Source organism: Pleurodeles waltl, chromosome 2_2 (assembly GCF_031143425.1).
Source record: "Pleurodeles waltl isolate 20211129_DDA chromosome 2_2, aPleWal1.hap1.20221129, whole genome shotgun sequence".
NCBI lineage: Eukaryota > Metazoa > Chordata > Amphibia > Caudata > Salamandridae > Pleurodeles > Pleurodeles waltl.
In genome coordinates this window covers 394,306,375-394,332,070 of record NC_090439.1, presented here as the reverse complement: position 1 = coordinate 394,332,070, position 25,696 = coordinate 394,306,375, and the positions used below count along the sequence as shown (strand labels likewise).

Below are 25,696 nucleotides of genomic sequence, written 5' to 3'. Positions count from 1 at the left end.
ACTATCTCTGGTGTCTCAGTGGCTTCAGCCCCCCTTGGGGGCAGGTGGGCCTAACAAAATAGGCCCATCTGCCCCAGGGGGTGTAGAAATGGCCAACAGGTCAATGCCCCCCTTGGGGGGGCGCCCCGTGACCAAGGGGACGCCCCCCCACAAAAATAAACAAATTTTAAAAAAACCCTGGCGTTCTAGTGGTTTCTGCCCCCCTTGGGGGTAGACCAGCCTAAAAATAATAGGCTGATCTGTCTCCTAGGGGTGCAGAAATGGCCTAGGTACATGTGCCCCCAAAGTGGGGGGCGACCCTTGCCCAAGGCCCCCCCCATCCACTAACACACACACACACACACTATCCCTGGTGTCTAAGTGGCTTCTGCCCCCCTTGGGGGCAGGTGGGCCTAACAAAATAGGCCCATCTGCCCCCAGGGGGTGTAGAAATGGCCAACAGGTCAATGCCCCACCTTGGGGGGGCGACCCTTGCCCAAGGCCCCCCCCATCCACTAACACACACACACACACACACACACACACATTATCCCTGGTGTGTAAGTGGCTTCTGCCCCCCTTGGGGGCAGGTGGGCCTAACAAAATAGGCCCATCTGCCCCAGGGGGTGTAGAAATGGCAAACAGGTCAATGCCCCACCTTGGGGGGGGGCGCCCCGTGACCAAGGGGACGCCCCCCCACAAAAAAAAACAAATTAAAAAAAAAACCTACCGTTCTAGTGGTTTCTGCCCCCCTTGGGGGCAGACCAGCCTAAAAATAATAGGCTGATCTGTCTCCAAGGGGTGCAGAAATGGCCTGGGTACATGTGCCCCCAAAGTGGGGGCCGACCCTTGCCCAAGGGCCCCCCCATCCACTAACACACACACACACACAAACACTATCCCTGGTGTCTAAGTGGCTTCTGCCCCCCTTGGGGGCAGGTGGGCCTAACAAAATAGGCCCATCTGCCCCCAGGGGGTGTAGAAATGGCCAACAGGTCAATGCCCCACCTTGGGGGGGCGCCCCATGACCAAGGGGACGCCCCCCCACAAAAATAAACAAATTTTTTAAAAACCCTGGCGTTCTAGTGGTTTCTGCCCCCCTTGGGGGCAGACCAGCCTAAAAATAATAGGCTGATCTGTCTCCAAGGGGTGTAGAAATGGCCTGGGTACATGTGCCCCCAAAGTGGGGGGCGACCCTTGCCCAAGGCCCCCCCCATCCACTAACACACACACACACACACACACAATCCCTGGTGTCTAAGTGGCTTCAGCCCCCCTTGGGGGCAGGTGGGCCTAACAAAATAGGCCCATCTGCCCCAGGGGGTGTAGAAATGGCCAACAGGTCAATGCCCCCCTTGGGGGGGTGCCCCGTGACCAAGGGGACGCCCCCCCACGAAAATAAACACATTTTTTAAAAACCCTGGCGTTCTAGTGGTTTCTGCCCCCCTTGGGGGCAGACCAGCCTAAAAATAATAGGCTGATCTGTCTACAAGGGGTGCAGAAATGGCCTAGGTACATGTGCCCCCAAAGTGGGGGGCGACCCTTGCCCAAGGCCCCCCCATCCACTAACACACACACACACACACACTATCCCTGGTGTCTAAGTGGCTTCTGCCCCCCTTGGGGGCAGGTGGGCCTAACAAAATAGGCCCATCTGCCCCCAGGGGGTGTAGAAAAGGCCAACAGGTCAATGCCCCACCTTGGGGGGGCGACCCTTGCCCAAGGCCCCCCCATCCACTAACACACACACACACACACACACACACACTATCCCTGGTGTGTAAGTGGCTTCTGCCCCCCTTGGGGGCAGGTGGGCCTAACAAAATAGGGCCATCTGCCCCCAGGGGGTGTAGAAATGGCCAACAGGTCAATGCCCCACCTTGGGGGTGCGCCCCGTGACCAAGGGGACGCCCGCCCACAAAAATAAACAAATAAAAAAAAAAAACTGGCGTTCTAGTGGTTTCTGCCCCCCTTGGGGGCAGACCAGCCTAAAAATAATAGGCTGATCTGTCTCCAAGGGGTGCAGAAATGGCCTGGGTAGGGGGCGACCCTTGCCCAAGGCCCCCCCCATCCACTAACACACACATACACACACACACACACTATCCCTGGTGTCTAAGTGGCTTCTGCCCCCCTTGGGGGCAGGTGGGCCTAACAAAATAGGCCCATCTGCCCCCAGGGGGTGTAGAAATGGCCAACAGGTCAATGCCCCCCTTGGGGGGGCACCCCGTGTCCAAGGGGACGCCCCCCCACAAAAATAAACACATAAAAAAAAATCCCTGGCGTTCTAGTGGTTTCTGCCCCCCTTGCCCCCCCATCCACTACACACACAATCCCTGGTGCCTAATGGACCTAAAAAAAATAGGCCGATTTGCCCCCAAGGGGGCAGAAAAGGCCAACAGTTCTCTGCCCCCTTGGGGGGGCGCTGCTTGCCCAAGGGGGCACCCCCCCACAAATAAATACACATAAAAATAAAAAACCCTGGTGATCTAGTGTTTTCTGCCCCCCTTGGGGGCAGATCTGGCTAAAAAGTAGCCAATCTGCCCTCAAGGGGGGCAGAAATGGCCCTAAAACACATGCCCCCCAAAGGGGAGCGACCCTTGCCCAAGGGGGCGCCCCCCATCCACTACACACACAATCCCTGGTGCCTAAGTGGCTTCTGCCCCCCTTGGGGGCAGATGGACCTAAAAAAAATAGGCCGATCTGCCCCCAAGGGGGGCAGAAAAGGCCAACAGTTCTCTGCCCCCTTGGGGGGGGCGCCCCTTGCCCAAGGGGGCACCCCCCCACACATAAATGCACATAAACATATAAATCCCTGGTGATCTAGTGTTTTCTGCCCCCCTTGGGGGCAGATCTGGCTAAAAAGTAGCCAATCTGCCCCCAAGGGGGGCAGAAATGGCCGTAACTAATTGCCCCCCAAAGGGGAGTGACCCTTGCCCAAGGGGCCGCTCCCCGCCAACAAGAAACAGGAAAGTAAACACAAAAAAGAAATCCCTGGTGTCTAGTGGGCATTCCTGCTGCCCGATCGCAATGCGATCGGGCAGCAGGAATGCTCAAAGAGACACTGGGGGAAAGGAAAAGCCTTTCCTTTCCTCCGGTGCCTCTTTAGACCAAAGCCCCCACCCACCGGGAAGAGGAACTCACCTCTTCTCCGCTCGCCGCACAGGAAGCAAATGGCTTCCTGTGCGGCGAGAACCCCATAATGAAGTCAGCGCGCGATCGTGCGCTGACGTCATTATGGGGGGGTGGGGGGTCGGGGGTGGAAGGGGAAGGGCTTCCCCTTCCATCCCTGACTTTGGGGGGGTGGGGGAAGCACACAGAGGGAGCGAGAGCGCTCCCTCTGGGCTGTGTGCCGAGGACGTAGTGGTTACGTCCTCGGCACAGTGCTGCTGTGCCGAGGACGTAACCACTACGTCCGCGGCACAGAAGGGGTTAATTGACAGTAATGAAGGAAGCGATTTGTAAAGAAAGAGCATACTAAATTGTCAAAACATGATGCCCATCTGATTCCTGTGCCACCACACGACATATAATTACGGACTTAGCCCAAAATCTATAAGAAGACTGGTGTCCGACCATAAACTTTATAATGTTTTATGCCTAAATTGATGCAAAGTGTGTTAATCCAAGTCCGCCTGGGCCTAATATACTCTGGGCAAAGCAATAACACATGTTCGACGTCCTCGATCACATGATTACAAAGTGCAAATTCTGTCAATTTGGTTTAATTGGTGTTAGACCTGACAGCTTCAGTGTGGTCACCCCTAACTTTTTGCCTGCCTCCCTCCACTTTTGAGATACTGTTTTTGCTGGTTTTTAGACTCTGCACATTTTACCACTGCTAACCAGTGCTAAAGTGCACATGCTCTCTCCTTTTAAACATGGTAACATTGGATCACACCCAATTGGGCTATTTAATTTACTTATAAATCCCTAGTAGAGTGCACTGTATGTGCCCAGGGCCTGTACATTAAAAGCTACTAGTGGACCTGCAACACTGATTGTGCCACCCACTTCAGTAGCCCCTTAACCTTGTCTCAGGCCTGCCACTGCAAGGCCTGTGTGGGCAGTTCACTGCCAATTCGACTTGGCATTTAAAAGTACTTGCCAAGCCTAAAACTCCCCTTTTTCTACACATGTCATCCCTAAGGTGTGTCCTAGGTAACCCCTAAAGCAGAGTGCTGTGTAGGTAGAAGGCAGGACATGTACCTGTGTAGTTTTCATGTCCTGGTAGTGTAAAACTCCTAAATTAGTTTTTACACTACTGTGAGGCCTGCTCCCTTCATAGGCTAACATTGGGGCTGCCCTCATACATTGTTTGAGTTGTAGCTGCTGATCTGAAAGGAGTAGGAAGGTCTTATTTAGTAAAGAAATGCCACTTTTAGAAAGTGAAAATTTGTCTGCACTTAAATCTTTCTGTGCCTTACAATCCACGTCTGGCTGGGTTTAGTTGACAGCTCCTTGTGCATTAACTCAGACACACCCCAAACACAAGATACTCAGCCTCACTTGCATATATCTGCATTTTGAATGGGTCTTTCTGGGCTGGGAGGGTGGAGGACCTGCTCTCACACAAAGGACTGCCACACCCCCTACTGGGACCCCTGGCGGACAGGATTGAACTGAAAGGGGACCTGGTGCACTTCTAAGCCACTCTTTGAAGTCTCCCTCACTTTAAAGGCACATTTGGGTATAAAAACAGGCCCTCTGCCCTACCACCTCAGACACTTCCTGGAGAAGAAACCAGAACCTGCACCCTGACAAGAAGAACTGCCTGGCTGCCTAAAGGACTCACCTGACTGCTTTCTGAAGAGGACTGCAGCCTTGCTGTTGCTCTGCTGTCTTGCTGCTCTCTTGATTTGCTGCAGAAGTGCTCTCCAAGGGCTTGGATAGAGCTTGCCTCCTGTTCCCTGAAGTCTCAGGTCCAAAAAGACTTCTCTCCTGCAGCTGAAATCCCTGTGCGGTGAAAATTCGACGCACCGCCTGCCAAGAACAATGCACAGCCTGCTCACGGTGAAAATTTCACCGCACGCCGAGTCCGGAATGACACAGCCCGACTTTGCCACAGAAGATCGAGGCAGCACTAGTGACGTGATCGGAACTTCAACGCAAAGCCCTACTGGATCGATGCAAGCTGACTCAGAACTATGCCGCCCGACTTCCTGAGAGGAATCGATGCAGCACCTGCCGTGCGGAAGAAAATTCCACGCATCGCCTACCGGAATTGGCGCAGCCACTGTCACTTCGCTTTGCAAGCCCAGGATTCCCTGCATCATCCCCAGGGCGTCTGAAAACCCCACAACCCGAAGAGGATCCAAGTCCACGTGCCGGAAATCGACGCAACGTCTTCCCCGCGTGGAAAATAACTATGCAAGTCCGTGTGCGGAGGGGCAAAACCGATGCATACTCACCATTTTCCACGCATCTCCTCCTCTGCAGTCCCTTTCCAGGATTTTTCAACGTGAACCAGGTACTTTGCCCTGTAAGAGGCATTTTTTGTTTCTAGGAGAACTTAAGACACATTTTATTGCTTTTACAGTAATCTTTTAACTCTAAAGACACTTGATATCACTTCAAGTGATATCCCTACCGTTGCTTATTTCATCTTTAATCATTTTGACCTGCATTTATTCAGATAAATATCATATATTTTTCTAAACACTGTGTGGTGTTATATTGTGGTATTTATTGCACAAATACTTTGCACATTGCCTCCTAATTTAAGCCTGACTGCTCAGTGCCAAGCTACCAGAGGGTGGGCACAGGATAATTTGGATTGTGTGTGACTTACCCTGACTAGAGTGAGGATCCTTGCTTGGACAGGGGGTAACCTGACTGCCAACCAAAGACCCCATTTCGAACAATTGGTTATCCATTTATTTGTAAATTTATTAACTAATAATAAACATAGCCTGAATTTTATAAACGAAGTGCAGGCCTGTGGCAGTTGGATTGCATCCATATATGGTTGCAATGCTGGTGCAGGTTTGATGGATGAAAATTCTCCACCAGCCCCCCAGGTTTAGCATTTCAATGATGGCCAATGGCTTCCCTGTTCCAAAACCAGTTTTTACTGCGACCTTAACGCCAGAGTTAATTGATGAAGGTCTTCTTCAGTAACCACTTAAACCCAGGTCATTAAGACGGAATTCAACGTACACAAACCAGGGCAAAAGGTGTGTTTTGAGTAAGTTCAAGACTTCCTCAGCAGCAAGCCTGTATTGCTGAAGTTTGGGGGTGGTTCGCAACCTAACCCAATAAAGAAGGGGTTTTAGCAAAGCTACTGCACCATACCCTTTGAGCCCTGTGTCACAGAATGGTGGAGTAATAAGGGTGCTCTAGGCTAATCTAAACAAAGATCTCAAAAAGCAATTCTCTTTAAGGCTCAGACTTCTGTTTCCAATCCCCCAATTATCAGCCCTATACAGGGATGCTGTCTGTATTCTATAGACTTCTATGGCGGGGAAGACAGATTTGGGGATGGTAGCCCTGTATGTCTTTGTTATTGCTGAAGTGCTGTGAAGAAAACTTAATTCACATTTTTGAATGTGAGATTTGCAGTTTCTGGATTTATCAACTCTTTCAAATAATCAAATTTATCAACTATTTGCAGTGACAGCACCTTCGTTGTGAACCCATCTCTGCTAGATCTGTGGGTTTAAATATAATGATTTTAGTTTTTATGGTGTTCACCTCTAAACCACAGAAATAGCAGAAATCAACAACTTTATTAAGCAAATTTTGGAGACCAGGAGGGGTAAGACATAAGAGAAGTATGTTGTCTGCAAATAGCAGCCCTGGGATGGGACAGCCACCCAGCCTGGAGGAGTCATGAACACATGTGCTAAGAAAATGAACAACATCGTTTATGTACAAAGAGGACAGTGTTGGTGCAAGAACGCATCCCTGGTGCACCTCGCACTTAACTGGTTTGCAGTCATTCAACTCGCAATGTATTCCCCACCTAACTTGTGCAAAGGTGTTTTCAGATAGCCTGATGAGTACTTCTAACAGTGAAAAATTGATGCCCATTGTTGCAAGGGTGGACCATAGTGCTGCCTAGGCATTCAGTCAAAAACAGCCCTAAGGTCTTTGAAGGCCATATATAAGTGGTCCTTGGAGAGGCTAAGGTATTTCAAAACAGTAAGACTGAATCGAAAAATCTGATTGAATGTGCAAACCCTGGAATGCAAGTCTGCCTGAAAAGGAGACAGACTGGAGGCCTCCTCAATCCAACTAACTAGTTTAACCAGAACTTGACAGGAAAACACATTCTGGAGGTTATCAATCAGGCTGACGGGTTGATAGTTGTTAGGGACTAATCTGTCACCTTTTTTAAACAATGAGATTAACTCGACACTGCACCATAAGTCCGGGACTTTCCTTCCTGCCATAATCCTGTTTAGTAAAGCATTTATATAAGGGCCCCATATAGAAGATTTTGTGCAAAACAGATTGTCTGGAACTTTGTCGGGGCCTGTGCCTTCCCGGGTTGCAAAGACTGGATGGCCCTGAGTGCATTATCAAGCAGAAAGTGGATACGATCAATATCAGTTACAGTTGCCAGATCATGTGCATCCTGTAATATTGCTTCTGCCCCTGTTCTGGTTTCGGCATTCATAGTCATAAAGTGTTCCACCAACTGTTGTGGTTGGATGGATAGTTCAATGGGGCTGTAGGTATTGGAGTTGCCATGAGCAAGTATATGCCAGAAGGTCTGAGGGGCATATTTATACTCTGTTTGCAACAAATTAGCATAATTTTTTTAATACTCTAACTCGGTGCAAAACGTACTCCATATTTATAATTTGGCGCTAGACCCGTCGAGCGCCAAATTTATGGAGTTAAAGTCATTTTTGGGATGTGGAAACCTACCTTGCTTAAATGAGATGCAAGGTAGGCGTTCCCATGCAAAAAATTACTCTGTCGCCTTAATGCTATATTTATACTCCCGTTCAAAAATGGTGCACAGGAGGTAGGAGGGGTCAAAAAATGGCGCAAAGCTTGCTTTGCCCCATTTTATAATGGCTGGGTCAGGGCAGGTGTTAGTGGACCTGTGGGCCTATTTTCATGGTGTAACACCATGGAATAAGCCCAAGGGTGCCCTCCCTAGGCCCCAGGGACACCCCCACCCGCACCAGAGGGACAGCGGAGGATGGGGGACCCCATCCCAGGTAAGTACAGGTAAGTACAAGAAAGTACAAGTAAGTATTTTATTTAATTTTTTTTAAAGTCATTGGGTGCCCCGACATGGGTCCCCAAACACGGCACAGGGTGCAATGGCCATGCCCAAGGGACCCTGGTCCCCTGTGCTGGCCATTGGGGTGGTGAGCGTGACTCCTGTCTTTTCTAAGACAGGAGTCATGTGGTATGGATAGTTTTGCATCAGACAATTACTCTAGGCAGATTAGAGTCATTTTTGATACTCTAACCTGCCTAACATCATTTTTTGGTGCAAAACCACCTTCTTCCATACTGCCAGCCCCACCCGACTAACGTCATTTTTTTTTACACTACCCTAACCTTTGCACCGGCTTGCACCATTCCATAAATATGGTGCCCGGCTGGTGCACAGAAATGGTGCAAGCCGGTGCTAAACTTTTTAGTGAAAAATTGCGTTAGTGCAGTTTTGCCCCAAAAAGTATAAATCGGGGACTGAGTGTTTTTATATTTCATTGCCTCTACCAGGACTAACCAAATTATATTAATTCAACTCTGTTTTGAAGTTGTTGTGATCTGTTTTTGGTTAGAACGAGCAATGTAAATTGCCTCTTGGGATCCTTTCATGACAGCTTCAATTAGTTGCCCTTTGGCCTTACTGCACTTGTTAGAGTACCAAGCTTCATGGAGAGCAAGTAAAGGAGCTATATCTGATGGGTGCTCAGTAAAAGGTTCAGGAATGTCAATAAAGGTGTTTTAGATTTGTATTAGTAGAGCAGTGTAAAAACTTAGCCTGGACCATTTTTGATTGTGGTCCCAAATCAATGATCTTCCTCAAAAGGTTACCTTTCAGAGATAACGTAAGGGCATTATGATCACTATCTGGTCTACTCAGTATTTCAAAATCAGTAGATGTGTAGGAGTACATATTCGATTCTGCTATGGCTAGCGCCCGTGTGAATATATAGGCACACTATCTGTCAGATGTAATTCTCCTGTTACAGGTGCGCAAACCGTAATTCAGGATAATTGACAATAGTTGTATGGCAGAGACTGTCCATGCAGGTAAGGGTTCACTCTCAAGTTAAAGTATGCTTCTGGCTTTTTCTTCAAGGTCAGTGGCCGAATCTAAGCCATCTTTAGGCTCAATAGTAGTGTTCAAGTCTCCAGCAATTATGAAGGGGGAGCTATCCGATCTGTCGAAAAGATGTTGAGTGAGAATTTTTAGCATGAGCGATTCTTTATTTCTCCGCACAGAATGGTTATATACATTGTATAAATCTACCTTACTACTATTACTTCCCCTTATAAACCTACCCAAGATATTATTAGTACCAAACTCCAGCTTTTTTATTGTTATGATTGGTATATTTTTTACCCAAATTAGAAAGCCAAGTGGCGACCAGCTCTAGAGGGTACTGCTTCTATATTAAAGGTAGAGTACTGCTTCTATACTAAAGGTAGAGTAACCCAATCTGTGAAATTTTTATATAGCCCATGTCTCTTGCCAAAGTATTATGTCATGAAGGTTAATAAAAGTTCCCTAGTCTGCATCTGTGATTTTCCAATGCTAGCCCACAATGTTCTAGGAAAATAATAGGAGGGGATCAGGGGGCCATTTACAGTTGTGCAGTGCTTGTTTAAAGGAATGCATGAAGGTAAATGATCCGACTTTTGTGAGACAAGAATGTTGGAGTTTGTGTTGGTATTTTCAGTTGAAGGATGAGTGAAATTGCTATGTAAGGTACAATGCTGTAATGCGAGTCACAGGAATAAGTATGAATAGGGTTTTCACACTCTGGGGCAGAGTTTTGGAAAGTAGCACTGCACAGAGTGTAATGCCACTTTCCCTGAGCTTTTAGCACCTCCCTACAGCCACCATGTGTGCACTGTAATAAACTTACGATGCACCATGGTGCAGTGTAGGAGGCAAGAGCGTCATTTCACATGACGCTATTGATGTACTCTGCCGGAGTAGCGCTATCATATTGGCACTACTCCTGCAGAGTATATAGGGCTCCATTCTAAAGAATGGAAGCCCCCTTTTAACACCTACTCTTGATCAGGCTTAAAAATGCCGTAAAAAATGGTGCAAGGAAATCTCATAGATTTCCTTACGCCATTTTTCCGGCTTGCCTAGCGGGGGAACGCCCCCTTTGCATACATTATGCCTGGCGCAGGCATAATGTAGGCAAAGGGTTACAGTGTGGCGCAATGCATGCATTGCGCCACCCTGTAAATACGGCACTGAGATTTCGGCCTCGTTGGGCCATATTAACGTAAAAAATAATAACGTTAATGTGGCGCAAGATGGCACTAGGGTACTATAAATATCCCCCTCTGCTCCATAATCTGCAGGCTGAAGGTTTGGCGTAAAGGTACTATCTTGCATGTTAATAGACTTTCCTTGGTACAGTCAGTCAATCAAGAAAAGCTTTATTTGCTGCACTTCAGTGGTATGAAAGCACATCACAAAAAAAACAATTAATAATAAATAGTACATACAAATATGTAAAAGCAGCTAAAAAGCAGAGACACGTTCTAAACATTATAAAACATCAGCTAAAAAGAGAAATCATCAATGGCAGAAGTCAACTGGGCAAATGTCTTCTTAAAAATAGCACCTGCCAAATACAATTTGCAGCAGTGTAGAACACCAAAGGTGAATACATCTGGTGTAGAAATGGCAGGGCTGACTTGCAATGCCAAAGATTCATAGCCTTCAGCAGCGGGCACAGGAGCTTTTTTCAAGGAGTACAATACAAAGGACATAAAAACATAGGCCCAGATTTATACTTTTTGGCTCAAAACTCCGCAAACACAGTTTTGTGGCAAAAACTATAGCTCCGGTTTGCGCCATTCCACAGTGCCAGCCGGGCGCCATTTTAAAAGAATGGCGCAAGCCAGCGCTAAACCTGGGCTAATGTCTTCAAAAAAGACTCTAGCCTGCTGGGGTGGCGGTAGGGAAGGAGGGCGTTGTGTGTCAAAAAATGATGCTGGCCTGGTAAGAGGCAAAAAAAATGCCTCTGACCGTACTAGCGCCATTTCCTGCCGCACAACCACCCTAAAACATGACTCCTGTCCTAGGAAAGACAGGAGTCATGCCCACCACCCCAATGGCCAGGACAGGGGACAAGTTTCCCCTGGGCATGGCCACTGAACCCTGTGCCATGCAGGAGGCCCCAAGATGGGGTCCTCGATGACAAAAAAAATACTTACCTGGACTTACCTGTGATGGGGTCCCCCATCCTCCGGTGTCCCTCAAGTCGGGTGGGGGTGTTCCTGGGGCTTCCGGAGGGAACCTGTGAACTCATTGCATGGTGTTTAGCCATGGAAATGGGTCCAATAGTCCCCTAATGCCTAGTCTGACCCAGGCGTTAAATAATGGATTTAGCCCCTTCTCCCATCCCTGCGTCATTTTAGCATGGGGGGATAAATATAGGGCTATGGGGATAGCACAATTTTTTAGACGGGAACGCCTACCTTGCATCTCATTGACACAAGGTGGGTGCACGCATCCAAAAATGGTACACTCCTCTATATTTTGACTTTAGATGTGTCTTATGTCAAAATATAAATATGGAGTTAGGTTTGTGCCGAATTTGCGTAAAAAAAAAAAGATGCAAATTCAGCGCAAACAAATTATAACTATGCCCCGTAATACATAAAGTTGACTGAACAGAGCTACCATCTCAAGGGCAGGGACCTAAATTGGTATGTGAATTACACTTGGGAGTAAAACCCACCATCAGGGGAATTAAATCAAAGGAAAATCTTTTGAGGATAAAGCGGTGCGGCCCATTCTATATCTCAAAAGAGTAGGGTTGAACCCTTCCTGACAGGTAATTTACCTGTACATTTTAACTGATAATTTGTTCAGGTTAGCCGCAGCTCACACCAGGCTTCACCAAGCCACAAACTTCTCTATCAAACTCTTTTTAGAAAAGGAGCTACAGTTGTTAGGGGAGGTGAACAACTCTGAAAGTCTGATCTGCTCCAACATTGATTTAACATAAGCCACCCATGTGATATGACGGGCCCCATCCAAGGCCAAGCAATCATTATAATTGAATGATTCAAATGAACAGTTTCTTTTGTCCAGGTATCCAGCCACAACAATAACAGAGCTAACTTGATTTTATCCTAAATATAAAGCATGCCCAGCTCCTCATGACACAAAAACGTGTAGCATCACTATGTGGCATCACTATCATGCATCTCGTAAAAGAGTTTTCAACTCTCTGAATTGGACCCAGCTCAACCATCCTCCATATGCCTGCCCCATAGCATGCCACTGAACCACACTTAAACTCATAGACAGACAGAAGCTCTTTAACCGGAGTTGCAACTTATTTCTTGCAAAAGCACTGTAGCCCATTACAGAGTTTTCTAACAGTGCTGCTCTATTTTCCACCATTGGTTTCCATGCCACTTTGCTGTGAAATGAAACCCCCAAATAGGCAAAGGAGGGCGTCTCTTCAATTCTAACATTCTTAATATAGAAACAATTCCCACATCTCATTATAAACGTCGTCTTTCCATTAAAGTGAAGGTGATGTTGATCCATAAAACTAAAATCAGTCAATTTTTTTAGGTGGAGATTGTAGAGGGCTAACAACTTCTTGTAGGTTTGGGAGGACTGCGTCACTGACTCTGACAGAATGGCTGGAAGGGTTTTGGGCAATTGTTTTCGGGTACTTTAACTCATTCCTTTTTATTGCTAGTGGCAGTGGTAATATTATTGTCATTATTAATAATATTGATGTTATTATTGTTGGAATTAAATCATATAGCAATATTTTTTAGACAATGTTTTAGACCTTTGTGAACATTTTCAGTGACCGTAATGTACACAAGTCTAAGTTCTGATGACCAATTGTGCCAAAAGAATTACCTCAAAATGTTGCCATGTCGACGTATTATTACAGTTTAATGCTGCATTTTGAAAAGTAGTTTAATTCATGTACTGCTTACCTGTAAACCTGTATGCCGGTATTCAAACATAGAGAGATTACTATAACCTACTAATTACACAAAGGGCCTGATTACAACTTTGGAGGAGGTGTTAATCCGTCCCAAAAGTGACTGTAAAGTGCGGATATACCACCAGCCGTATTACGAGTCCATTATATCCTATGAAACTCGTAATACGGGTGGTGGTATGTCCGTCACTTTTGGGACGGATTAACACCTCCTCCAAAGTTGTAATCAAGCCCAATATTGTGAACTAGCACTTGATCTTCAGAGAGATGTCATTTCAGAGCAAGGGTTCATGGCAGTGAGTGTTTTAAACGCATGCATTGATCCATACATATTTTCCTTGAGTCAAGATCCGAGTTTCCCCCACTGATAACTAAAAAACTAATTTGGGTTGTGTGATACTATTGTCATTCTATTTTAATAGATTCCACCCTCCTTCTCTTCCAGGTTACTGTGTCAGTGCAGCAGAGATGTCTCATGCACAGACGTTTCCCAGCAGCACCTCAGAGTAGAGCGCGGAGTACCAGCAGTCCCTGTCGCTGTTTCATGGCTTTGGATCCAGCCACTGCCCACCCATCCTCCCACGACCTACAGAAATCTGTAGACCCAAGAGACAGTCTAGGCTGGAACCTGCAAGTAGGACCTGGAAGTCACCTCCGCCCTCTACACCCACGAAAGACAAATTATACTGAAAACTGAATCACATCTGTCCGACCATGATGGGGTTGGCAAAAATGGAGATCTCTGCCTCCTAGCAAAGGATAAGTCTAAAATGTATTGAACGTTTCTTTGATCCACATAGAAGAACAAACCACCGAATTGTACGTGTAAAAGAAAAATTTAATGATAGGACGAAAAGGAAGTGGAAAGTTCTGCGTTCAAGAACACATATGTTTCGGGATTTGGCGATCCATGCCACCTTCTGCACAGACTGTTGACTTCTATGTGGGAGTTTGCTCATCTAAACCTACAAAAGCATTCAAAACTTGGCTCCTAATTACAGTTGCTTGCAATTCCCTGGATTGCACCCGACAGTTCCATGGGCTGTGCCCACAGCTGCGTGGATTGCATCACACAGATCCATGGGTGGCATGCAGCTTCAGGGATTGTGGCAGTGGTCAGCAGTTCCACATGTTGTAGCACAGGTTCTGACTACAGTCATGTATTCTAAGAAGGTCGCAATGCTTTGCCATCCTTACACATGTTATGTGCCATTCAGATTGCAATGGTAAGGCGCCATATGGCAGCCCTTACATCTTTGGAACTAGCTTTTAGTGTATTAAGATGTATTCATGATATGGAATATTTATTTTGCCGATTCTGTAGATGTCGAGATGAACATTTTGATTGATGTAAAACGTTCCAGAGTGTAACAAAACGAGACAAGAAGCACATGTACAAAAGTTGATGAGTAACATGTAATGAGATGGTAACGCTTATTGCACATGCCATGTTGCAGAATTTCTAGTCGGTTTGACCTTAGTTTTTCCAAGACAGTCACACTGACCATAACATTGCTAAGTAATTTGGATCTACATATTAAAATATCACTGGAGTCTTTGTTTTTCCCGCAAATAATTTAAACAGATTCATACACCTGCTACAACGCCCCCCCCCTCCTTATTTTGCTTCCCTACTTTCCCATTGGCTGTCCGATCATCCACTCCCAATCTTGGACAAAAAACTTACGGCAAAAAGTGAGCAAGGACAGACATTCTTGGAAATGAGTGATTAGCATGTATAACCACAGAAATGTAGTTTCTGTTGCAGAAAAATATCCACTTTGTTGGAGGGATATCATCTATTCATGAGCAGCAGGCGTTAGACCAGAACAGATTTCCTAATTAGCTGAGGAAGGCGCAGCATTAGTTTTCTGAAAAAAGCATGTTAATCGCTACCTGCAGTGCCCAGCTGTAGGGTGAATCCCAGAGTCTTTCATTTTTTTATGTATGTGCCAATGCACATTACTTTTAATTGAAAGGAACTTTTTTTTCAGTAATGTATAATTCGAAATAATTATTGTAACATAGTTGCTGTTACATTTTGGAATGGGGCAATTTTTGGCTATTCTTTCAGCCGTGGCTGACAGGGTCGGAGTGAACTGGATCACTTTCTCTTAAGAATTCCCTCCTCCATCAGGCAGTGGCTCCTTAAGGGAATGTAGATCAGATCAAGTGATCTCCACATTACCTCTGTGCACTTACAGTCTTTTCATATTTTTTAAGGTATTGTGGGGCATATTTATACTCTGTTTGCGCCGGAATTGCGTTGTTTTTTTTTACGCAAATCCGACGCAAAGCTAACTCCATATTTATACTTTGGCGTTAGACCCGTCTAGCGCCAAAGATCTTGGAGTTTGCGTCTTTTTTTAGCGTGGGCACCTACCTTGCGTTAATGATATGCAAGGTAGGCGTTCCCGTCTAAAAAATGACTCCAAGGCATGTGCGCCTTATTTAAACTCCCGTGCAAAAATGGCACACGGGAGTGGGCGGGTAAAAAAAAATGACATCCAGCCGCTTTTGCGTCATTTCTTAACGCCTGGTAAGGGCAGGCGTTAAGGGACCTGTGGGCTCGGAAGGAGCTCAGAGGTGCCCTCCCATGCCCCCAGGGACACCCCCTGCCACCCTTGCCCACCCCAGGAGGACGCCCAAGTATGGAGGGACCCATCCCAGGGAACTTAAGGTAAGTTCAGGTAAGTTTTTTTTTTTTTGAATTTTATTGTGGCATAGGGGGGCCTGATTTGTGCCCCCCTACATGACACTATGCCCAATGACCATGCCCAGGGGACAGAAGTCCCCTGGGCATGGCCATTGGGCAAGGGGGCATGACTCCTGTCTTTGCTAAGACAGGAGTCATGTCAATGGAGGGTGGGAGTAAAAAAAAATGGCGCAACTCGGGTTGAGGCAGATTTTTTGCCTCAGACCGACTTGCCCCATTTTTTGACGCCCAAGCTCCATTTTCCCCTACGCCGGCGCTGCCTGGTGTGGGTCATTTTTTTTTAAGCACACCAGTCAGCTCCGCCGGCTAACCTCATTCCATAAATAAGGCGCCCGCATGGCGCTTTGGAATGGCGTTAGCCGGCGTTAACATTTTTGACGCACAACCTCGTTGGCTCAGTTGTGCGTCTAAAAGTATAAATATGGCCCTGTGTGTTTTGTGTTTTCAGTCACAGCCAATATATGACGCTAAAATATATATACAATTGATATCAGGTAAAAAATCATTACGTATCTCTATCAAGAAACATATCTTCCAACTCAGCCTTCTGTCACTGCACCTGTATAGTTTCTGCTGATTTGTGCTACTCGTAAGCAAATATCACGCCATTATAAAAGGACACTTTGGGTGAGTAATATCACTGTATGTCTCAAAACCCAGCTGACAAACAAAAAAAAATTCTGGGATGTTGATTGTTGGTGATTGTTAGTGAAGCGAGACAGGGTAAAGAGAAATTTTTTCTCGCTTGAATGGATGACTCCTCTAAAGTGTTTCTGTGAACACCGCCGCAGTGTCTCTGTTTGCCTCTAAGATAATTAAATATCAAGGATTATATCACAAGTGTGCCTGCAAAAAGCATGTATGTACTTTCATTGTTTACTAGGTACTTTTATGTTACCAGTTCCCATAAGGCCATATGGCTGAAGGCTGCTAGAAATCTAAACTTCTCACACCTCTACATAAAAAGAAAACAACGATTCAACATGGTTGCAATCACCACAAAATTGAACAGTGAAATGAACTCATGAGGACGTGCATTCAATGAAAACCCCCACAGGGGTATTCAGTTAACATTATATTTAACATTTTCCAGGTCACCTCCCAAAGAACTGCTGCCTCGAGTAATATTGTTTGAGGAAAATTATATTGATATTGGACGTAAAATCACAGACATTTAACTACTTATGACATTACAGGAAGTGACATCACACCCTATGACACACACTTGCTCTTTTTCAGATAATGTTTATCAAAACCTTCTGTCTGTTACATACTCACATACAGCGATTTATTATAGGTATAAGCAGCCAGTTAAAAATAGATGGACCTAAAATGCACACTATTATTTAAAATATAAATATTTATGATGAATCAAGTCAAAGATGTCCAGAGGGATTGCTTACAGAGATTAGATGTTTTTTACTAAAATATTTTTCAAGCATATTACATATATGTTAGAAAAAAGTCAAGAAAAAATACACAACACATAAAAGTAAAGGATCAAGGCAAGAATGAAATGTTGAAGGAAGTACAATATTCCTTTTTTCTTATTGCTACCTATATCTGTAATAGACATGAGACATGACCCGATTACTTACCAGTAATCTTCATTATTGTCAGTCCTACTCATCCTCATCACAGTGATGATATATGAGGTTATCACACTTATTTGAGAACAGAAAATGCTAGGAATTTGCAGAAACTTCAGACTATGCCCACCACTGATGGGTGCCATAAAAACGCAGATATTCCCAGCTTCTTCCTGATATATCCAGCCCGAACCAACATCCGGACCAGTACAGGTAGGGTGGATCAACCAGAAGGACTGGGATGAGCAAGAGTAGGGATAATAAACATTACTGCTAAATAATCAGGACATTCCCTCTGTGTACCTTGTCCTTCTCCCAATCATTATTTACAGGGAATGCCAAAGCCTCCCACTGGCTTTCCGTGACACAACTAACAAAAAGGCACACCATAAGTTATCAACACAGCAAGTGTGTAGTCAAACCAGTAACACAAAATTAAACAGAAGGAGCTCTCACTAAAGTTCAGCCCATCAGCGACCACCCTGAGGCTCAGTCCATCATGATAAAGAAGGAAGCCCAAACAGTTGCTAATATGTACCCAATTGGAGAATTTTCATAGCCCAAAAAGGGGTCAAACCTCTCGGGGAGCGACTTCAAAAGCATGAGAACAGCACCAGTGCCATGAAGAAGCGTCGGCAGTGTAGGAACAAGAAATTGGAGTCAAAAGAGTACCGAAGACCCCTAGAGGCCCTGCGATAAAGGAGGAGAAGTAGTCAAGGCCTAAAATAAATGACCAGTCAGATACACAAGCACACCCCCAACCCAGAGAAAAGGGAAATGGGCAGCAAGTCAGAACACATCATCGTAGGTCAAACAACCACAGAAGAAACACTAGGCCAGAAAGCCTGACAAGAACAACCCCAATGTCAATGATCTTAAAGCCAGGAAGCAGAACAGAAGCACTCTAAGAAATGGCACATGCAAAGTGATGTTTTACTACCAAACAGCAATTTGTAGTACCAGGAAAGAAGCCATATCACCAGATGAGACAAAGGAACATCACAACAGATGAGCAGCCAAGGCTGTTACCAGAAGACTGGAAAACCCGGAGGGCAATCTACAGGTCCCAAGTGGAGCAGACAGAGCAAGAACACCTATATCAGAGGAACACGAATCATTTGAATTACATGCCAAGTAAACATAGAATGGACCAAGCACACACACAAACAAGTCGTCTCAGGAATGCAATGGAGAGGGAATATAAGACCACTAGAACCACATTTGGGGGGGGCTTGCTGAACCTATAGCATTGCAACTCCATTGCTGACAGGAACCACCTCCACATACTTGTATAATTATGTGCTTAATCAGCTACAACAAAGATAGAAATATTTGTGCAAATTTCGCTAAAACTGCAAAAACAGTAAAATTGTAACTAGAGGAGATAGTATTGTTATTGCTTGCAGTATCCTATGTTATTTCAGCAATGCGCCAAAATTAAAGTGCAGAGATATTTCTGCACATTTCCCTAATAGTGCAATACAGGAAAGTTGTCAACTAGAACAAATAGTATCTCTACGTCCATACATTCTTGTTACTCAGTCAGCGAGAATAAAGATGGGAACATTGGTGAATATTTCGCAAAAAGTGCAAAGCAATTAAATTGTAAACTTGTACAGAAAGTATCGCAACATCCATAATTCTTGATAATAGCGACGATGTTACTGCCCCATAGCAGCTCAAAGTATTTCTCGTACCGGCGGCAAAACAGCCATTGAAGCACTCGCTGCCAGTAACATGTCTGAATTTTATGATAATTTTTATGAAGGCTGCAATTGCTTGAGGAGTTTCATAATTCAAACAAAAAAGTAGCTCACGCTGACATGATCTAATACCATGCTGGGTACACTATTCCGCAACAAACCCTTACGTTCGGTTAGCAGCATGAGGCAAATCTATAGAATGTGATTCAGGCTTTCTTCATGTAGGTGGCAAAGTCTGCAATTAGTAGTGAGAGGTTTCAGGAGCCATCTAGGGATACATTCAACTGTTTGACACAGACCAAACCATAGCAGCTTGTTTTTGTAAAATAATCTAAGTAAAGTTGTTAGATGTGGCTGCCGACAGGGTTGTTTATAGGTGTCAACGATCGTCCATGCACGTCTTCTTTTGCTAAATAAACTCTTTGTCCCTGTTCCATGATAACGGCTATATTTGTTTGTTTAGGGAAACTTTACGGGAGTTGTGAGGTAGTGAGAGGTCCCATAGCTCTTTTTCATTCAAACCAGGCTTGCCTGTTCAAGGGCCTGAGCCCAGCTGTTTGTTTTTGTCAATAGGCCAGTTTGAATTCATTTCCATAATTGACTATGTAAGTGATCTGGGAGTCTTAATAGCGACATGAACTTGAGTAGGGAACATTTTTGTGCTGCTTCTTGGCACTTCAGGCCGAGTTCCAACAGATTCGGGGATGGAGATACTATCTGGGAACATGAAAAAGAAGGAGAATATATCACTGTAAGAAGTGGCAGGAATGTCAGGCTTTGTAAATTACGATGTAATGATTGAAATGTTGCAATCAAGGAGGCAATCCTTGGCTTCAGTGAATTAAGATGTAATCGATAGGACAGGTCATCCTGCATAGGCTTATCGAGACAGGTTGTATACTCAGCGACCAGCGCCCTTTCATTTTAACCTGCCTGCCAAACACCACAACCTGAGTTTTTGTAAAGTTAGTAGTCACTTCATTTTCAATGTAGTAGGTATGGAGTCAGTCTCATAAGAACTACATCTTCAGTGTATTGTAATGAAGACACTTGGAAGAACCTGGATGGCATGTAGTACATTTGTGGGAGTGTTACAGACAGCCAATTTCCCCCATAAAAGGTTTCAGTTAAGTTCATAACACAGTCACTCTTCAAGCCCTCCAGACGGAAAGATTGACAAGGGAAAACAAGCCACACACTACACAGAGATGCAAAGACTCAAGGGCAAACTGAAGCAATAACAACATGCTGGATTAAGTAGGCAATAGTCACAAAAATGCCAGAAGAAAAGGATGCAGTGAACCAGAAGAAGAGCTTGTGAAGCCCCCAGCATGGAAAGGACTACTAACAACCCCTAACTGTTCAACAATAAAGATCCATCGGTGACCACCTGAGATGAGCTATATTCTAGTGTATAACTCTCTAAAAAAAGCTCCTCACAACCATTGTCCTAATCAAGGACACCCCTGAAATATCAAGAGACCTAACAAAAGTAAGACCCAAATTAAAAAAGAGGCTGAGGGCCCAATTCACAACATTTGCAGTCGAGGGGGAGTCTTCTCTCTTGTGATGGAATTTGGGCAATGAGAATTCTTATTGCGGTGATTCCTCCACAAGTGCAGAGACTCCACCATGATTGCAAAGCCTTCGCCATGACTGCGGAGGGTCTTTGTGAATTGGGCCCTGAGTATGTAGTATGAAATTAAGATCTCAAAGACCAGCGAGGCCTGATACTTAAAACCTCATTTATACTCTGCTGAAGTGTGGAAGACACAGGGAAAATATGAGGAAAAATGTGTTTCAGGCAGACAGTATCCAAAGCACACAGAAAAAGGAAAGAGGAAAAAAACAATCAAAAATGTTTTATAACCTCTAATTAAAGAAATTAAGAAACCCGAGTGGTTTATAAAAATTGCTGTCACCCACTTAATAGTGACAGGCTTCATCAAGTGGGGTACTACAACATTCTGGTGCAGACCAACACTCAGGGTGTAGCAAAATGTATTATATTAAGTCAATGACCCCCCTGTCCAAGGGATCCACTATTTAGAATATATAATAAGACTGTCTAAAAGGGAACCCTCCCTAATATTATTCTAGGTACCCTTGACAGGATTAAAAATTAGGAATTAGCTCGGGGAGTTCAAGCCTTGTTCCCAACACTGCTTCAATCAACATGGTTTGGCCCTGTTATCACCACTCTGGGTAGTTTGGCCTTCATCAGGATTTAGATCCCTTACCTTGTTTATGTAAACCCCCTCTTTGTCACTTACTAAGTAAATGTGAATATGCAATGTATGGCCATACTTGACCCTTCTTGTAACACCTCAGAACTTCCCAAGCTTCACTTTGTTCTTTCCAAAACAGGGGTAGGAGTGGGAGTGTTGCCCTGTAGTCACACATTCATCAAGGGTCTAATGCCACCCATCACAGCAACTCACTGCCCAATGACGGAAGTTCGCCTCTGTCTCTCTTTCTGGATGCTGCAGAAGTTTTCTGCTTCAGCTCGACACAGCGTTGGCTAAGTATGTGTATGTGTCTGCAAATAGAGCTGTTTAGGTGCTGCAAGTGTTTTCAACAGCATAGTGATATAAAATATCCACCGACTCAGCACGCGTAAGTGCGGCAAAAAAAGCATGTCTTTCCCCACGGATGCGCATTCCTATATATTTGGTGCACTGTTATTAACCCCTTAGGAGGAATTGGTGGCTCCTCATCAGTGGTCACTGAGCAAAAAAAGATTGGAATATGTGATCAGGTATTAAAATGGTGTCCACAAACACTAGTGAAGGGGGAGCCTAAAACAACCTAGACAAAAGAAGGCTGAATAGCCCAAAAACTTAGCAGGACTGACTAGAACCTAACTAAAAACAAAACAAAAGACAGCACCTGCCACAGCACCAACCCAACTGTTCAGAACCCTGTGGAAGGGAGTCCCACCAAGACAAAGCTTGAATGAGAAGGTACACAGGGCATTTAACCAGGAATTCTGGGTTGACAAATGTCAATATTCTACAAGCTCCACAAGCCTGGGCGGGTGAGGAACCAGTACAATCTGTCAGGGAGGGAAAGTGACTACCCATGCAAGCTGAAGAAACCCAAAAATGAGGCAGCCATATTGGAAAAGGGAGATGGCGCCTAAGTAATTTTAAAGGACCTCATTCTGAACAGAAAATAACCCATTATGAGCAGTATTGAAAATCAAATGGATGTCCAAGAAGGGCAGAAGACAGGTGTCCATAAAGTTGATCACCATTAACCATCTTCCACACACTCCTAAAAGAAGTAGTCGTGCCACATCATCAACCTGAGGGAAGTGATCAAAAACATTAAATAATCCAGTTCAGTGAGCATAACAACCATACAATCACATGCCATGGTAGGAACCAGCCGTCTGTTACCCTTATGAAACAAGATACATCCTCCCTTGAAACAAACCCTGAAAGGCAAGATGTGAAGCTGGGCTTAAGGCTGGAACTGAAAGTCTATATTGCAAAAATATAAACCCTTGAGAGAATAAAAGCATCCAAGGGTGAGTCTACTCTGTAAATATAAAAGTGACCTCCAGCCAGGCAGACAGGCCCATATCTTTTAAGACGGGGAGGAACCCTGGATCTGGGAGGCCTTGTCTACAGACAAAAGGAGTAGACAGATATGGTGCCAAAGTCAATGGGACTGAGTGATCTGTCATCAATAGGAATGCTGTAAAGAAGAATAGACTTCAGATAAAGAAGGTTGGAGATGCTGGAGGCAATAGAAGAATGCATCTTAACATAGCTGCTTCCCAGGAGGAAATGAAATACTAAGAGTCCTCCCATGAAACCCAAAACAATATTATTGTCAAATATTGAACTAGAGCACAAGAACAGAAAGTGCCATGCCATCATACATGCCCTGAAGCTTAACATGTCTAATCCAGAAGAAAACAGCAGAATATCTAGAAAGTTTAGTGTTTTAGTTTGGCTGCGCTTAATCATGAACATAGATCTTTGGTATGGGGCAGTGATATGGTGCAATAATAACACCTTATAAAATATTGATTCGATGGAGTTCAATTTTTCCCTAGTGCGAGATAGACCCTTCATACACCATTCCAAGTTTAGTTGCTTAAAATGAGGCCCAATGCAGTAATACTGCTGGTTTGCTAATTTTCTATTCTGCACAACTCAAATTTTTAGCTTTTTACTTCAGAAACAATGCCATGATTTACCTGGTCAAATTAGTGAGGGAAAAATCAGAGAACTGTGAATTGATTTGGCATGAATTGGAATCCTGAATCAGTACAAACTGATAGGTACTAGGTAGTTCACATGTTGGGAGGGTGCAGTACACGGTGGCAAGATGGCATGAATACTGTGCATAGCAAGTGAGCCTGACCACTACAAAAGGGGTTCCCTCCAAAACATTTGGGAAGAATGGTGCATTAAACAACATATTTATCATTGTATATGCAATTGTATTAGCTCTTAAAGCATAGTAAATGATCAACACACAGTGCGGCAGGATATGGCAATCGGTATTGGGGCTCTTCAATGATTCCCTCACCATCACCCTCTAACAGTGCTTCTCATCTCTCCTTAGCCCATCTTTCACGTGTATTTCATTTGCATTGCAGCAGCTCTCATACCAGTGTAGGATGTCAGAATGCTTTATATTACACACACATACAAGACAAGGAATCATACATGTGTAAATCAGTGTATGGGAAACGTGACATAACACAAAATGGAATACCAGTTTTAGGATTTAAATGTCATTAATACAGGTAAGCATCTGGAGAAACACAAACTCAGGATTCAAAATCTAACACAATAGTTGGGGTTGAATTTACAGACGTATTTCTACACAAACCAGTCATTTTGAGCAACATTAGGATAATGAAAAACTGGGAAAAAATATACCTTGCATACGTGTGCCATGCAGTTTGCATGCAGTTCTTTTAAGGCAATTCATAGCTCACTGTGCTATATTACAATTGTAAGCTATGAAATTCAAGTTGCAAAAGACTCTCTGTGACAAAAAAATGTGAACCCAGTGAGCTATGCACATTAAATACAGTTCTGTGGTTTGCATGGTACATATTAACCTCAAGGATACTTTAGTTTAGTCAAAACTACCAAAAGACAAAACTCCAATCTCTCTCCAGAAGTAAGATTAATCACCAGGGATATTAACCAGGACAGTTTTATTGTTGCCTGAAAACTGCTGGATGTAGGACAAACTCTGCAGAGAGAGTGAGAAGCAAGTGATTATGCTTGCCAGGCCTGCTGGTTTTGTTACTGGAGGCAGATATTACAGCCAAGTCACAAAACCTGCACTCCACCCCTCCAGCCTCCTGGGAAAATGTCCAATACATTGTACAGTCAGTCCAGCCTTGGCTTCCAATCTTGACTACAAAGCCCTATCAACAACTGCAAATATTTCCTCCCAGAACTAGGAGGTGAGTTTTGGGCATGCACAAAATAAGTGGATCCAATACCTCTTCCTTCCTGGTGGCAGTGAAAGCACTGACCCAATAGTGACGGAAACATTTTATGGAGAGCTTGGGGAGTATAGTGCACCACATACAGGGTGACAGAAAAGATATCCTTTTGAAATGTGATACCCTAAGAGATTTATACACATGCTCATCGCTTAGCTGCTGGTCACCCTCTACCAACCTGCATTGTGTTCTCCCATAAATATTTTCCATGAAAACAGCAGTCAGTCCCTGGGCAGAACCATTACGAAGAAGCCTAAACCAAATACTGATACCTGTAAGCTTAATCCTGGCTAACACACAGCAGACCAAGAGATTTTCTTGAGTCTTCTGCTGTATATTGATAGAAAAGAAATGGATTATCTGCCCATACCTTAAAAAGGCTGACTACACTGAAGCCCATACCGCAATAAAATCTCTTTCCATTTAATGTGATTACCTCACAGCAAAAAGTAATTGAGTTTCTTAAAACCCTTTGAGTTCCAGAGTTCTATTGCTGCCTTTGATAAGTTTACACTCCTTCAATTTAAGATACTTATAGCCAGCTATGAGCCGATGGGAGCTACAAAGGGCTACAACCTTACTACATAGCTCCTGAATTAACTCATAACCGGGCTTTCTTGGGGAGTTTGGCAGTTTTAATGAAAGCTGGGAGACTTATTACAGATTCCTGCATCATCTTTCTAAAAAAGAAAGTTTCTACACCTATTTGCCATCAATTAATTGTGCCATGATATCAAGCAATGCTGCCTGGAATTAGGTCTGGAAATGGGAGACTGTTAGACCCCCCTGGGTCTCATCAATCTGCAGTGTTGAGTACTTTATCCTCAGGGTTTTCCTACTCCATACATAGCTCATAATAAGAGAATGTAATTCCTGAAAAAAAGGACTAACTTTTATTGGTACATTGCTAAAAAGAAATAATGGTAAAATTGACATCTTGATGAGAGAGACCCTCCCTATCAATGTCAATGGAAGGACCGACCATCTTTCAAATAAAGCTTTAACATTTCATAGCATAGTTGTATAGTGTAATTGAGATATCTGGTCATAGCTTTTTCCCACGTATTTCCCTAAACAATGAATCA

General features: G+C 44.4%; 1 long non-coding RNA gene across 1 annotated transcript in view; it reads left to right on the top strand.

Annotated features, from left to right (window-relative positions):
- LOC138273460 (uncharacterized) overlaps window positions 1–14,677 on the top strand; it is a 504,158-nt gene extending 489,481 nt beyond the window's left edge. Inside the window, exon 3 of the long non-coding RNA XR_011200282.1 lies at window positions 13,567–14,677. This is a non-coding gene — a long non-coding RNA (uncharacterized lncRNA). The remainder of the gene's footprint in view (window positions 1–13,566) is intronic.
- Window positions 14,678–25,696: the final 11,019 nt, after the last annotated feature.